The 13,569-nt window shown below is 41.8% G+C and overlaps 1 long non-coding RNA gene across 1 annotated transcript in view; it reads right to left on the reverse strand.

The window, feature by feature from the left end:
• The window catches only part of LOC112949509, an 11,769-nt gene extending 11,055 nt beyond the window's left edge, over positions 1 to 714 (reverse strand). The window contains exon 1 of the long non-coding RNA XR_003249837.1: positions 644 to 714. This is a non-coding gene — a long non-coding RNA (uncharacterized LOC112949509). The remainder of the gene's footprint in view (positions 1 to 643) is intronic.
• Positions 715 to 13,569: the final 12,855 nt, after the last annotated feature.

The following is a 13,569-nucleotide window of genomic DNA, read 5'->3' on the forward strand; positions in this document are numbered from 1 at the left end:
CGCACAGGCTCAGACTGGTCAGATCCTTTATCAATACCAGTTTCTACACATGCAAGACGGTTAACAACTTGAGCTTTGTCTCTGTTGTTGTTGTTTTTAAGCAAGTTTAAGTGCCAAGGAGCTGCCATTACTTAAGYAGCCTACAGGCAACTCCTCCTTCATCTTACATCTTCCTCCTGCTAATTGCTTTGTACTCCCTTTTGCTCTTCCTAAAAATCTGAAACTGCCCTGGCAGTAGCAAGCGAGAAGAAAAAACCCTGCCCTCCCTCCCCAACTCTGGTACAGTTATAGGCTCACACTTGACTGAAATCCTGGTTTCATGAGCAAAACTACTATTTGAATTGACTCAAATAAAGCTGCTGCTCTGAATGGCTTCAGGGAAAACTGTTCATAAAATCTTTTGTTGTTAGCAAAGACAGTTGGTTATTGACATTCTGTAATAACAAAATGCGTCTGGATCGTCACTGCCTGCACAAGAGATGCAGCTTATCCACCCAGGTGCCGAGTGCTCCGGTGTCTGGATTACAGCACGCCCAGCACACCGTTCCACATAGAAAGCTGCATCCAATTCTTTACAGTCTGTAGTAGCAAAAAATGCAGACAGAACCAAACTGAAATTCAGAAGATTGCTTCTTTTCCTTACCCTTAAAATGTTTCATTCAGTATTTCCAAGGAAGAAATGTTGAGCATCTCCTTGAAGAATATGTTGATCATCTTGCAATTTTTGCTGGCTTTTTGTAGCAGTAGGAATGGGCCTCAGCAGTATAGGAGCCAAATTGGTCCTTTATTTATTTATTTATTTATTCTCTTTAAATTAGGGCTTTCATTTACCAATCTCATATTCCTAAGAAGCATAAAACAGCCACCCACCCAGGATGGGGATCCCATCCCAGGATCAGGAGGAGCTTGTTAGGAATTAAAGTGGTTTTTCCTGTGCTGGATCTGGGTGCAGAGCAGCAGCAAAAGCACAGAGACTATCTGAATATTCTGTTTTACAGGGACAGCTCAAACTATGATTAACATCCCTGAGGTTCCTCCTTACCACTGAAGGATTTAATTGCTGGAGCCTAATGAAACTCTGCCACACCCCCTTGTTTTTCCTTAGGATGGGGACACATAGGGCTGGGGGTGGGGAAGAAGAAGGAAAAAGGAAGAAAACTTTTTTTTTTTTTTTTTTTTTTTGTAAACTTGCTGGGTGCTTTTAACTTCACCGTAGTAACTAACTGGCCCAAATAGTCCAATGACTCTAATCTTCTAAAACTGCTCATTATTTGCATGATGAAACCTCATTGAGACATTTGCCATTCTTTCACACACTGACCACATACATTTTTTTAGAGACTTCCCCACTTTTTCCTCATTTTAGGACTCTTCAAGTCACAGATGCTTCAGCTGTACCTCATCATTTGCATTGCTTCATGAGATCAACACATTCCTTTTAAATGAAGTGCATGTAAATATACATATGCATATACTTACACACCAAATGAAATGCATACATTTGCAGAAGGGCATGCATATATACCAAGCTGTAAGCTTTACTCCTGTATTTGTATAACATAAAAAAAAAGGTTGTTTAACATTGTAATATTTATTATTGTAATTCAAATATTTGGGAGATGTATAAAGTGCAACGTCTCCTCCTGGACATGTTGTACTGTACTAAGAACAGCATTTTTTATCCATAAAAATGTTACTCATGAGGGCTGCCTCACCGAAACAATTTGTGCTGTTCAAGTAAAGATCAGTCACAAGTGATAACTGGCTTAATATTTAAAATCAATGCCAAGAAGCTGCTGGAAGTTAGTGTCTGTTCACATCAGGATCAAATCGATCTGTCTCCACATTAAAAATACACCGAGAAACTTCTCTTGCAAGAAATATTCTAGCCCATCAGCTAGAAAAGAGGCTTCTAAGTGTTTTACAAAGAAGTTGGCGGTGTATATACCACATCATTCGCAGGGGGGAAAAAGAGGTGAGGCTGTGATGACAGTTCAGTGTTTATTTTTGGTCCAAAACGCACTTGTGTCTAAAGGGTAAATTTCTGAGTTCTTGCTTTTGCCTTTCATATTCATCTTCTGCTACTTGGCCTTTTCAGAAGACAGTGGGAACTGAAAAGGAAATCTTTCCCTGCAGCTTGGATGGGAGAATTTTGCTGTGGTATGACTTCAGCTAGAGGTTTTGTGATTAACCTTCAACAGTCTCTCACTTTCAACATTTTCAGTATGAGCACCCATTTACTTAATTGTTGTAGTCAGAACAGAACCAAATGATCTTAACAGGCAATCARAAGCGCGGTCTTGTCCTCTTATCTCGTCATCATCTTAGAAAGCAGTGAAATGTCCTCAGACTTGTCTGAGGTCATTTTCAGGAATGCAAAAATGTTCTGAGGTAAAAATAACTTTTCCCTTCCCATGACTTTAGTAGGATCAGGTCTATTTCATTTCATTCACTATGAGAATAACTTATTATTATATCACATGTTGCAGATTTAAATATCTTTCTCCAAAATACTTTAACATCAGACTTCTAGCTGTTGTCTGCTTGCCTAAAAATGCTAGATTTATTTTTTTATCTTTTTGTACACTTTTTCCCTGTAATGCAGCCCACTAAGTCCAGACAAAAAGGAATGATAAAGTTAGTTAACTTTGAGAAATTCAAAAAATATAATAAGAAATTAACCTACCAAATATTAAGTCCCCTAGCCAGCTGAGCACTGAGCTTATGGTTTCAGATGTTCTGCTGATTTTTCTTCAGTAAGTGCAGATTTTAAAAGGTTGGCAGATAATAATACAGAGACCCAGGTATTTTTTTCATAAGCCAGTGATACAAAGGAAGTGGTTTTGTTGCTAACAGGCACGTTGTTTCAGATATTAATGAAAATTCATCACCACAGACAAATTGCGACTGCACCCCATACAATCTGACCTCAAGCTTCAGTTACTGAAGGACACAATCCTTCCTAATCCCCCAACAAAGCAAATTCACCCCCCCTCCCCGAGCCCTTAGAAGATGGTTAACTTCTCTATGCATAGGTTTAAAGGAAGAAAGGGGAAAAAATAAACCCCGAACAACCAAATCTGTAACAGTAGAAGGCAGTAAGGGAGGGAAGGAGAGAGAAAACCAGCTGCAACAATAGGTGGGAGTTTTGTAGCATGTACAGAGGGCAAACACATCCAAATGTTTGTGTGAATATCTGGCAAAGGGACCCTTCTTTGAAGCAAATAAATGGATTGGAGACTAATGTCAAGGACAGTAACTGTAAACAAAGAAAACGAAGGGATGACATAACCCTGGCCATGTTTGGAAGTCAAGGGTCCACCTTAGGAAATATTAGCAATATAGTCACTATCTGATCCACTGTATGACATTCTTGATCCTGCTATTGAGAGGGTCATATATAATATTCAATCTACCATTGATGTATTATTGACCACAGTAGAAAATTAACACTGACAGAGCAGCACCCACATTAGTTTATAGTAAAATATCTGGTGTTTACATAAAATGTCGGTTAAGATGAAGATATAGTATTGTGTCTATTCAGTTGCCCAAGAAGAAAATATAGTGAATTTAAGAATTTTCTAATCCTTTTCTTTTTTTTCTTTTTTTTTTTTTTCTTCTGGTTCTGGTTTATATGATGCCACTGTCCCAACTCAGCAAGGGTCATAATTATTTCCCTTGTGGTCAAGAAAGGCTCCATAGGAGGCTGACATATTTCATTTACAGGGAAAGATGCAAAAGGCTATCAAAATAGAAAGCTTGTTTGGAGTGGGCTTTAAAAACAAAGCACTCCTACTTATTTGCAGCTTAACAATACGCATGAGGCCCCACCACATTAATTCAAAGGAACCAGGTTTCCTCAAAGCAGATAAACAAAGATATAAGGTTTCAATAGTCCTGCATATATGTATGCATATAAAAGGCTGTTCCAAAGTGTAATCAAATTTAGGTTTTGCTTCTCCCAGGAATTGCCCTGTTAATTATAACCAAAGTGGTTCTAAAAATGATGCTTAGGGAGGAATGTCAAGAGGTACCTAACTAAAAACCTTGCTTTAAGTGATACCAATCGTTACAAATTCCCGTTTGTGCCAGACCACTCTGGCGCTATAAAGAGTAGCTGCCTCTGCAGGAATCTAAGCAATAGGTTCCAAAATAGTATCGGGAACTACATAAAGATCTGCACATATGTGTTAATCTCAGCAACTGAATAACTGGACTAAATAAATACCAATCAAGCCACTCCTAGATTTTTGCTGGCACGCCTATAAAACTTCTCTACACAGTCACAAGTACTTAATTTTTATTTTTCTGGTGACTAGCTAGGAAGGGTGTGGTGTGCATATTATAATCCAGCAGGACAACTTGGAAACCTTGTTAAAGGCGCTTTCCCTCTAATTCCAAATGCTCGCTTTTCCTGATTAAAATGGGTAAAAAAAAAAATTTATGTTGGCGCTTACAGTTTAAATACTCTTGTACACTTCAAAAGCCTGTTTACCTGTGATTTAAACCCAGTATCTTTTGATCAAAGAGATAAGCTGTCTCCACGCTGTCTGGTAATCACAGCTTTCAGAAGGTTTTTTTTTTTTTTTTTCCATGTTCAGTTAATTTCTGCTAGTTTTACTGGAACACGAATGGCTGCATGTTTGGCAAGTGTTTGTGGGAATAAGTTTGCATGCACTTCTGCAGGATCTGCCACACTGCCTCTGTGGCACTGTTTGGGCAATTTAACATGGAACAGCTGCTGCAAAGAATTGCACTGGGGTAATCACGGTCCTGCAATCACTTTGAAGTCGCCCTCTCACAATAAAACCTGCCGCTTCTCCTGAATGCTGCATTTGGGGCGATTAGCAGTTACTTGGAGATTTTTTGTAGGTATAGAGGAGGGGAAAAAATAACTAAGAGGAAAAAATAACTGAGATACATTAGTTATTTCTGCTAACTTCATCCTGAACCCTGCAGCAAAAGGATTCCAAACTTTATTCTTCTTCATGGCAGTTTGGAGGACAAAGCAGGACATTAAAGTTTGACCTGACTTCCTTTTGTGCTTATTTATATCATTGGAGCAGAAAGAATCTGGGTGCCTGGCAGCCACTTCCTGAAGTCAAAAACAACAACAAAAAAATCTGCATTTACTGCAAATTGCATCGAGACTGGGAAGCTCTGATATCAGAAGGCATCGATCTGGGCAAATGCTAAAGCCAGAAGAGGGACTTCTCCTCGTCAGTGACAAGTTCCAAAGCGGGGCACAGGACCTCCCTGCTGCACCTGGGCTGGTTGCTAAACCCGAGGCAGCTTTTTCCCTCCTTGGGAGAAATAGCAACGTAACTTTTCTGACCACCACTACCAATCTGCTCAATATAAAACGCCTTGGCTGCTCCTTGCTGAAGGGGCATCATCATTTCTAAATATTTACTCGAAAATATGGTCACAGCCGAAGCGCCATTGCCACGCGGCAGCTTTGTTTGCTTCCCGGCTCGCACAGCTGAAACAACAAAACCAGTTGGGCGACTTTTCCCTTTCTTTTTTTTTTTTTCTTTTTTTTTTTTTTTTTGGTCAGGTATGTGCTGAATTACTGACAAAAAGCTCTGGGCTTCTTGAGAGCTGCAGCAGCCCGCAGGTTTCTTTGCTATCTTTGCTGCCCTCTTTGCAATTGCCCTTTTCTGGCTTGCTTGAATGTGTCTCCCTAGTTTGCGGTCAGACGTGGGATTTAGTGCAAAAACACGCCTGGAACATCCTTTTCCAAAACACTACTGAGGTTACAAAGGAGAGTTTAAGGTTTCTACACAGGGAATTGGCTAGGAGAAAGGGTCAGGGTTTGCCGTGGACCCCCCCTCTCCAAACAAAGACGGACTGTGGAAATAAAAGCTGTATTCTTCAGGTTCTCCCCCCATACACTCTGTTATTTAATTTTCTGCATGAAATTAAAATTTGGAAGCTCCATGGAAGGGTTGTAAAATTTGGAATAATTTTCAGGCTCAGTAGATTTGGAGTTTAAAATGATGCCTAGAGGAGGTGCAGTCACCCACGACTGACTTCCACAAGGGCCTCTTCCCCTGCGCTGTACCGTGTGCTAACGTCAAATAAATGCGACCGTCTCCATTTTACAGATGGAAAACTGGGGCATGGATGCTCAGAATGGAGCCTGGCCCACATCTTTTGACCCTCTCGCTAGGCTGTCTGCAAGGCTCCCCCCTGCCCCTTGGGGCAGATGCCCTGGCCGGACACTCAGCTCCCGTCCTGCTTTACCTGGGAAGCTCCTGTTTTACCTGGGAAGCTCCATTATCCTTCTCTCAGGACCGGGATTTCCACCTTGAACAAAGCTTCATGGACACAGACAAGGGAAGAAGTTTTAGGATATGAAGGAGAAGGAATAACCCCTTGCAATATCCTGAATACAATTAATGTACTTTTTCTTCCTGATGAAACTTCACAGTGCTATTGTTTACCTGTGCCACTTGAATGAAAACCAGCAACAATTTATATAGCCATAATACTATTATTATTTCACTCTGGTATAAGCATAACCTTATTCAGGTTAGAACRAAACTTTACACATCCAGACTTTGTTCTAATGCCTAAAACGCTTAGCTATCTTAACCTAAAATAGGCCAAACTGGAGAAAGCTGTCAGGATTCTTGAAAATAAAGATTTAAATAAAGGTGCTATTTGCCATGTTCCCAGGCAAACTGATGTTTGAAAATCCCCCACAGCTGAGCAAGTTGCATTGTGTGGGAAAAGGATATCACACTCTAAACTTACGGTGTGCCCTGCTTTCATGTCTGCAAGTTTTTCTCTTGACTCTGCAATACTGGAAACACATTAACCAAGGCAATACAAAGTCATCAGGATGCAAAAAGATGCTTCTCAGCCCCAGGAGGTAGACAAAAGGAATAACCTGAACACGGTTTTTAAAGGGAGCACAAACGCACAAACTAATGGGCTAGTGAGGAGCACATCAGTATCTGCTCCAGAGATAATACAGTCTCGGTATAAATAAAGTCTCAGGCTAAGAAGTTGCCTATTTAGGTCTCTTACCTCCCTTTTCACAAGGAAAGAGGTGAAAAACTGAATTTATCACTGCGTATGTGTGTCATAATAGGTGAAGATTCTCTTCTGTTTCATAAGCAGAATGTGGTGATGCGTACCAGGATGTGGGTGACTGAAAGGTTAGCATTAATACTATGCAAAAAACACATGTCAGAGATGGGGAAATAAAAACTACACAAAAGACACATAAAAAAATCTCTGGAACTCCCATTAGAAACACTCCCCCACAAAAAGCCAGTCGAATATTCATGTTTTAGCCTATTTTTCAATGTGCTTTTTCTCTGTAAAGAGCTTTTTAAAAGGCTGACAGCATAATAACCACCATCATCACTCTGTGTCTCTCTGATTGCTCTTCCATGGGTTCTCAGGTAAGGGTTTTCAAATGAAACACAGTGTGTTGGAGCTGCCCACGGCCAGGTRCTGGTTGCTGGGTCTGGCAATGGTCTGCACAGTGCATGACAGAGCCACCGGCTCCACTGGCCCTGCACTATGCAGTCCTATCTCCCCATCATCCAAGGACAAAGGCAGCATCTTACTCCACATCTATTGCCACCAACAGTAGTGAAGTAACTCAATGAAACGATTAATGGGAGGGATAAAGGCTTCAGTTGTGAGGTGTTGATCCTATCAGCGCCTAAGTATCAGGCAGTGCCTAAAGAGAATGACAGCCACAAAGACCTGCATAGCTGGAGGGCAGCAGAAGGCAGCAGAGGCCGGGGAGGAGTCTTCTGTCTTTGGACAAACCTTTGTGCATTAAGAACACTTAGTATCATGAAAAAATCTACTTAATTTCCCTTATGATCCTTCCTCTTGATACCTCATTCTGCAGCATATATATATATATATATGTATGTGTGTATATAGTATTTCAAAAATGAAACTACAAAGTTTTTACTAGTTTTTATGGCAGTTTTTCAGGAACTAGCAAGTTGTGCTGGGCATGGCAGAAACACGGGAGTTGAACTTACAGAGCTCTTTCAGTTTCTAAGGAGTGATGCAAAGGGCAGTCTGACACATTTAGAAACTGGAATAGCTGCCTCGTGTTTGGGAGAATAGCTCTAGAAACCTAATGGTATTTTGAAATACATCAATGTCTATATTGTCTGTCCTGAATCACTTACGATTTCTAAGCTAGTAATATAACTAATGGTAGAGCTGTGCTTTGTATTTTTGACCAAAGCAAAACTAAAAACCAAACTAATTATTGGTGAGGTTTTCCCCTCATCCACTGAGGGTGGTGGGATCGTGGTGATATTACAGAGCATTCTGCAAGATTCTCCATCTGCGAATAAAAAAATGAAAGATAACGAGTGGGTGAGAAGAGCCACCAACGTAAATACCAGGCTCCAGAGCAAGACAGTCCATCTTGATAAGCAAAGACAAATCAAAAAACTAAAGATGTGTCTCAGAGGGCTAAACTGTGTGAGCTCAAGATAAACCAGCAGTGCTCTCACCCTCGCTGAACCCTGGCCCCAGAAGAGGGATTTCTGCACCATCTACCTATGTCCTTCTCCTACTGCTCTCTCACAAAGTATTTCATTTGCTGTTCTTATAGGGTGTTATAGGGTGAAAATCAGCCTATAAGTGCAGAACTACTGCAAGGAGATCCCTGACTTAAATACCACTAAGAGCCTAAAGCAGCTGCCTCGGGTGCTTTTGATGTCATGAAAACCCAGCTAAGAGAGGAGGAGGAGGGCAGCTATGGGTTTAATGATTTATTTTCCATAATTTGAGACTTCCCATATTGGGAATCTATTATTAATATTTACAAGCAATTCCTTAGCATGGCAAAGAATCATAACTAGAATCAAATTAATGTACTCACAATGATACTTTGAGAGATGAGCACTTTATTAGGACACGAAAGCTTCCAGAGAGACTATTTAGTGATAAGTACATCAGTTTCTTTAATACTCTAATGTTAATTGCCAGTGAGACAATTATTTTTCTTGCCTGATGATTTTTTCCCCCTGAGTGAGAATTGTTGCACTCAACGCCTAGGGCATAATATAATTATTTGGAGTTCATTAATAGGCGACATTGCTTCTACTTTCATTAAACTAGATTTTTGCATATGTTTGAATACGTCTATCTAAGTCATTAACCACGCAGCACATAGGTTTTAATTTTCTGAAACTGTTTAGGAAGGAACAATGTGAACCTGCCTCTTCCTACTCACRTGAGTTCAGGAACGCAGCTCCTTGTTACAGTTTGCTGTTCAAGGCAGCACAAGCAAGTCTATCCATCAGGACATCATCCCCGCTTCAGTTTCCTACATATCAGAAAGAGGAATTCTTCCTCAGTTTTATAGGAAGCTTTGGGAATTCAGAGATTAATAGGAGGGGGTGATTGACACTATTTTTCAACTTCTAGCAGMTAGAATGCAAGAAAAGCAGCAATGATTAAGACCTGGTAATAACACTGTGAACTTGCAGGACTGAGGCAGGGGCTTGGTGGGATGGCAGTACATGGTGGGAAAGCACAAGCCTGGAAGGACAGCAAACAGCACAGATAGTTGTGCAGTAGATGCAGCAGAGAATGAACTCAACTCTMTCCCAGATACAGTTCTACCCAAACAGAGTAATGGAAAAAGAAGTTCTGGTGCTGTGCAAGTAGACTGTAGGCAAGTGCTTCCCTTCGGCTAGTGCTTCCACTGCAATGCAGTGCCAGTAATTACTGCCCATAATGAAGAACAAGGAGAACATCCATCTGCAGCTGCATCGTGGCACCGCAGCACCTAATACCGAATTTCCCCTTGTTTTCACACGCTAGGAGCTGATAAAGATCTTTTCCTCTAGTTTCATGTTCTCAGGGTATTCTTGTATAATGACCAAACTGGCTGGTACTGCAATCAAGTTTAGCAGTAGCCAGCGCTGCGGGTGCACAGGGTGGATGTCCTGATGTGTCTTCAACCACGAATCGCAAGTCCAGTGTCCGCAGGGAGCTCCTAAAGCTGTTACAAATGTCTTATCACTCTCATAGTAGAGAACAAGAGATCCTGGATGCTTGGCAGTCTTTCAAATTAAGAGATAGCACATCGTGAAAGGTGCTGGTCGCGATGGAAAGAGCACAACGTGCAGCAAGGCCGTGCAAAGTGAGATCTTGCCACCAGATCAGTGAGATTATCATTCATTCCCATGAACCTTAAACAAAAAAGTGTGCAGCACAATGAGCTAACACCTGTGCTGTGCAGTACTACTCCTTCAGCCTAAAGGACCAGGCTGTATGGGAATATAAGGCATTGAAAGAGTAATTATGTAAAATTACTCTGATGCGACATTCCCATAGCAACAGCTGCTACAGCAACGAGACTTTTAGTTCCTCAAGTCACTTAAAAATAAATAATAATAGTAAAAAGACACTTTGCTTCCCAAGCCATTGAGAAGTTTTTCAAAAAGAAACTATACCTGAGAAGAGCTTAGTGTCAGTGGGATAGTGGCTGCTAACAGACCCAGCAGGTGTACAGTGTTGCAGTACTTCCGTAACAACTTTCTTCCAATCCGTAGATTCTGAGTTCATTACCCCTTTAATTAACAGATTGTAGCATTTAATAGTTCCCTCTCCAAAACATAAGAGCAAAGAAAACAACGCATTTGGCTGTAATGCATTATTGTGAATGGCTAAAAGAGAAATGGGGGAGGGCACTTGTGTGAAGAATGGAAAATATATTTATTACTGATGCTCGCTATTAAATTTGACGGATAGCATTTGCCTCCAACCTTTAAAGCCAGAAGTGGAACAGATGTTCATGAAAAGCCAGTTAATTTCCTGCCATTTGCGAACTGATTAGAAACTGAAACATTAGCACACTGACACTTCTTTATTTCTAATCTTGCTCATGTTTTGAAAGGAAAAGAAAAGAACCACCGGGCGCTAAGCTCTGGTTTTCAGATAGGAATGGCTGCGCATTCTCGTTTCCTCTTTTAGCCCAAACCCTTTCTGTTAAGGAAGCAGCAAAGAGCAAAGCTGCTACCCCACAGGMGCAGCAAACGCAGTGCTGCAAAGCGGCTTCGCAGCGAGTGGATGGGGCAGGGAGAGCTGGGCCGCTCGCTCCTCGCACTCCTGTGCTTGCCAGGGCAGGAGGGAGCTCCTACAGGAACTTCAGCAGTTCCTAAAGCCGCGTTCCAGCYGTGGCGGCGAGCAGGCAGCTACCCTTGCACGGGCCATCCTCAAAAACCAAGCATTGCCCTGCAATGAGGAACTAGCAATGAGGAACTTTTCCAGTTTTAGTTTTCAAAAGTGGTGTCACTGAGCTGTGCTTATAAGAGGCCAAATGGTCTTTTAATAGTTCCCAGAACAGAAATTCTAAGCCAAATACAAATGTGGTGTAAGCAGGCTTGATTCCATTGAAAACTGAATGGTGTCTCCAGATCTTTTGCAAGGACAACTCACTTTTGATATAAATATTTATGTACTATTATTAATCCCAGTGGGGGAACATTGGGCATGCATTATCAGTTATTTATATATTCCCTGCCGYCAGAAAACTGAAACTTTGCCTCTCTTGGGTCAGATGTGGGAAGTTACTCAAAAGTAAAGGTGGATGGAAATTTTCTGACAAAACCAAGTTTTGTTGGATAATCACAATCTGTTAAGCCGGAAACATGTCATTTCAAGCATCTCAGGGTCCAATGAACTGCTGCTGAGGCCGAGGTCCAACGCAGGCCGTGCCTGGAAGCGCCAAGTCTGCAGCCGGGGCAGCTGCTCAGGGAATGTGACAATCTTGGCAGTTTCAYTGCTGCTCATGTCCGTTTTGCTGCCGCGCTGGGTCCAGGCAGCTCCCCAAATGCAGCAAATTAGGAAAATTCATCTGTCCCCTCAATAGGGAAAGCAAGTGCAGGACAAAGAAGTGAACAAAAAAAAGCAAAGGACTCCCTCAAACTGGAAACCCTGCTTTTCAAGCCAGCTCTGCTCACAAGTAATTAAAACAAAACAAAACAAGTTCTCTGTATCTGAAACCAAGATTTGAAAGATGAGAATCTATGTCAGGGGAGATTCTCCACGAGGTGACCACTTTGGTCCCTGCTCTATATCCTTTGCCCGTGTTGGACACACCACTGCAGCTTGTGTGCACGTAGTGCAGCCTCTGCCCATCTTTGCTTACCCAGAGCCTGCACAGTGCAATTGTGATCAGGCTCAGGGAGCAGGTTTTCTCTTTCTCTTCCTGTATGCATCTATATGTGTATGTGAAGTCACAGTGTAATTGCAGAAATGGAAAGCTTGCATGCAGTAAGAGCTGCTGGAAGTTTATCACGTTGGGAGACAAAAGCTGATGTGCCTCCTATGAAATTTTTTTGGGGTTCTAACAATTATTTCCTGTAAGTTGCTTCTTTCCCTATGCATCTGGAAAGCTATGCAATTGCCTTTTGACTGAGTTTCATGCTTTAGTAACAGGTGGCTGGGCTAATCCTCGGATATCAGCACGCAAACTCATAAAGCATAACTTGTTTTGAACACTGCTTTTACCATAGTGAATCAGCACACACCCAGCTTAAACGTTATGAAACCTCTTGAGTGAAACTATCCAAGTTACTTACCTCTCCCCTAATACAAGAACAGTGAGGATGTTACTCAAATACTCTCGTCATACTCTCGTCTGTATTTTCTCCTCAACCTTTAGGCCAGACTTTCAGTTGGAATAAATTAGAGAAACTAAAGTGATGTCCTAGGACAATGCACATGCTTGAAATGAGGGCAAATGGCTTCCAGAATCCAATTCTCCCTTACAGAATTTAGCTTTCTTTTCAAAGATTTGCTAAAAGCTGCAGAGTTCCCCTTTAAATTCCTTTCCTTGCTCCACTTTCAAGTTTTCTTTAATTTTTAATTCCTTTCTTCTTCCTCCTTCTCCTACCACCCCTCTGCTTCCTCCCCGCGCAGGGGGAGGAGAGGGGGAAGAATAGGAGCTTTGTTGTTGCTGCCCGCCCCCAGCCTGTAAAGTTTTCTGCTCATTCCCCACTGCAAAGCTGCATTTCGCCTATCACTTAAAAAAAAAAAAAAAAAAAAATCTACATTTTTTAATTGATAAGTTCATGTCGAGAAAGAGAAAGAAGAAAGAAAGGCTTTGTGGGGAGAAGGAATGCGTGATGTCTCTTGCATGTACAGAACGGGACGCCGCGGGATGATGTCTACATTAGTGATCGTATCACTGCTATTAGCGAGAGTGGAGCAAACTGAGCTAATTGGAAAGTGAGAAACGCCACTCCCSCCGGCGGCCGCCGCTCCATCTTCTAGGGCCTTTTAGGGTTTCACTTCTGTATTTGTCTGYTTCCTATTCCCAGCTCTTTCAGCCTCTCGTCTTTCCGTACAAGCTGTTGAACGAGTCGCAGGAACCCGACTCAGCACTGCCCTGGACACGCAGTGCTCCCGAGAGGGGGGATCCGAGGTGCCGGGCAGTTCTCAGCCTGCTCCAGGTTCCCTGCCTGCGCACACACACGAAACACAYGTTTATTGCAGCTCTCTGGCCTGGAAAGCCCCTTCCTTTAAAAATGAAATTAGATTTGTAATTACATTTCCTTAACT

The sequence above is a fragment of the Nothoprocta perdicaria genome, unplaced genomic scaffold, assembly GCF_003342845.1.
Source record: "Nothoprocta perdicaria isolate Ctin4 unplaced genomic scaffold, notPer1 scaffold_3, whole genome shotgun sequence".
NCBI classification, from domain to species: Eukaryota; Metazoa; Chordata; class Aves; order Tinamiformes; family Tinamidae; genus Nothoprocta; species Nothoprocta perdicaria.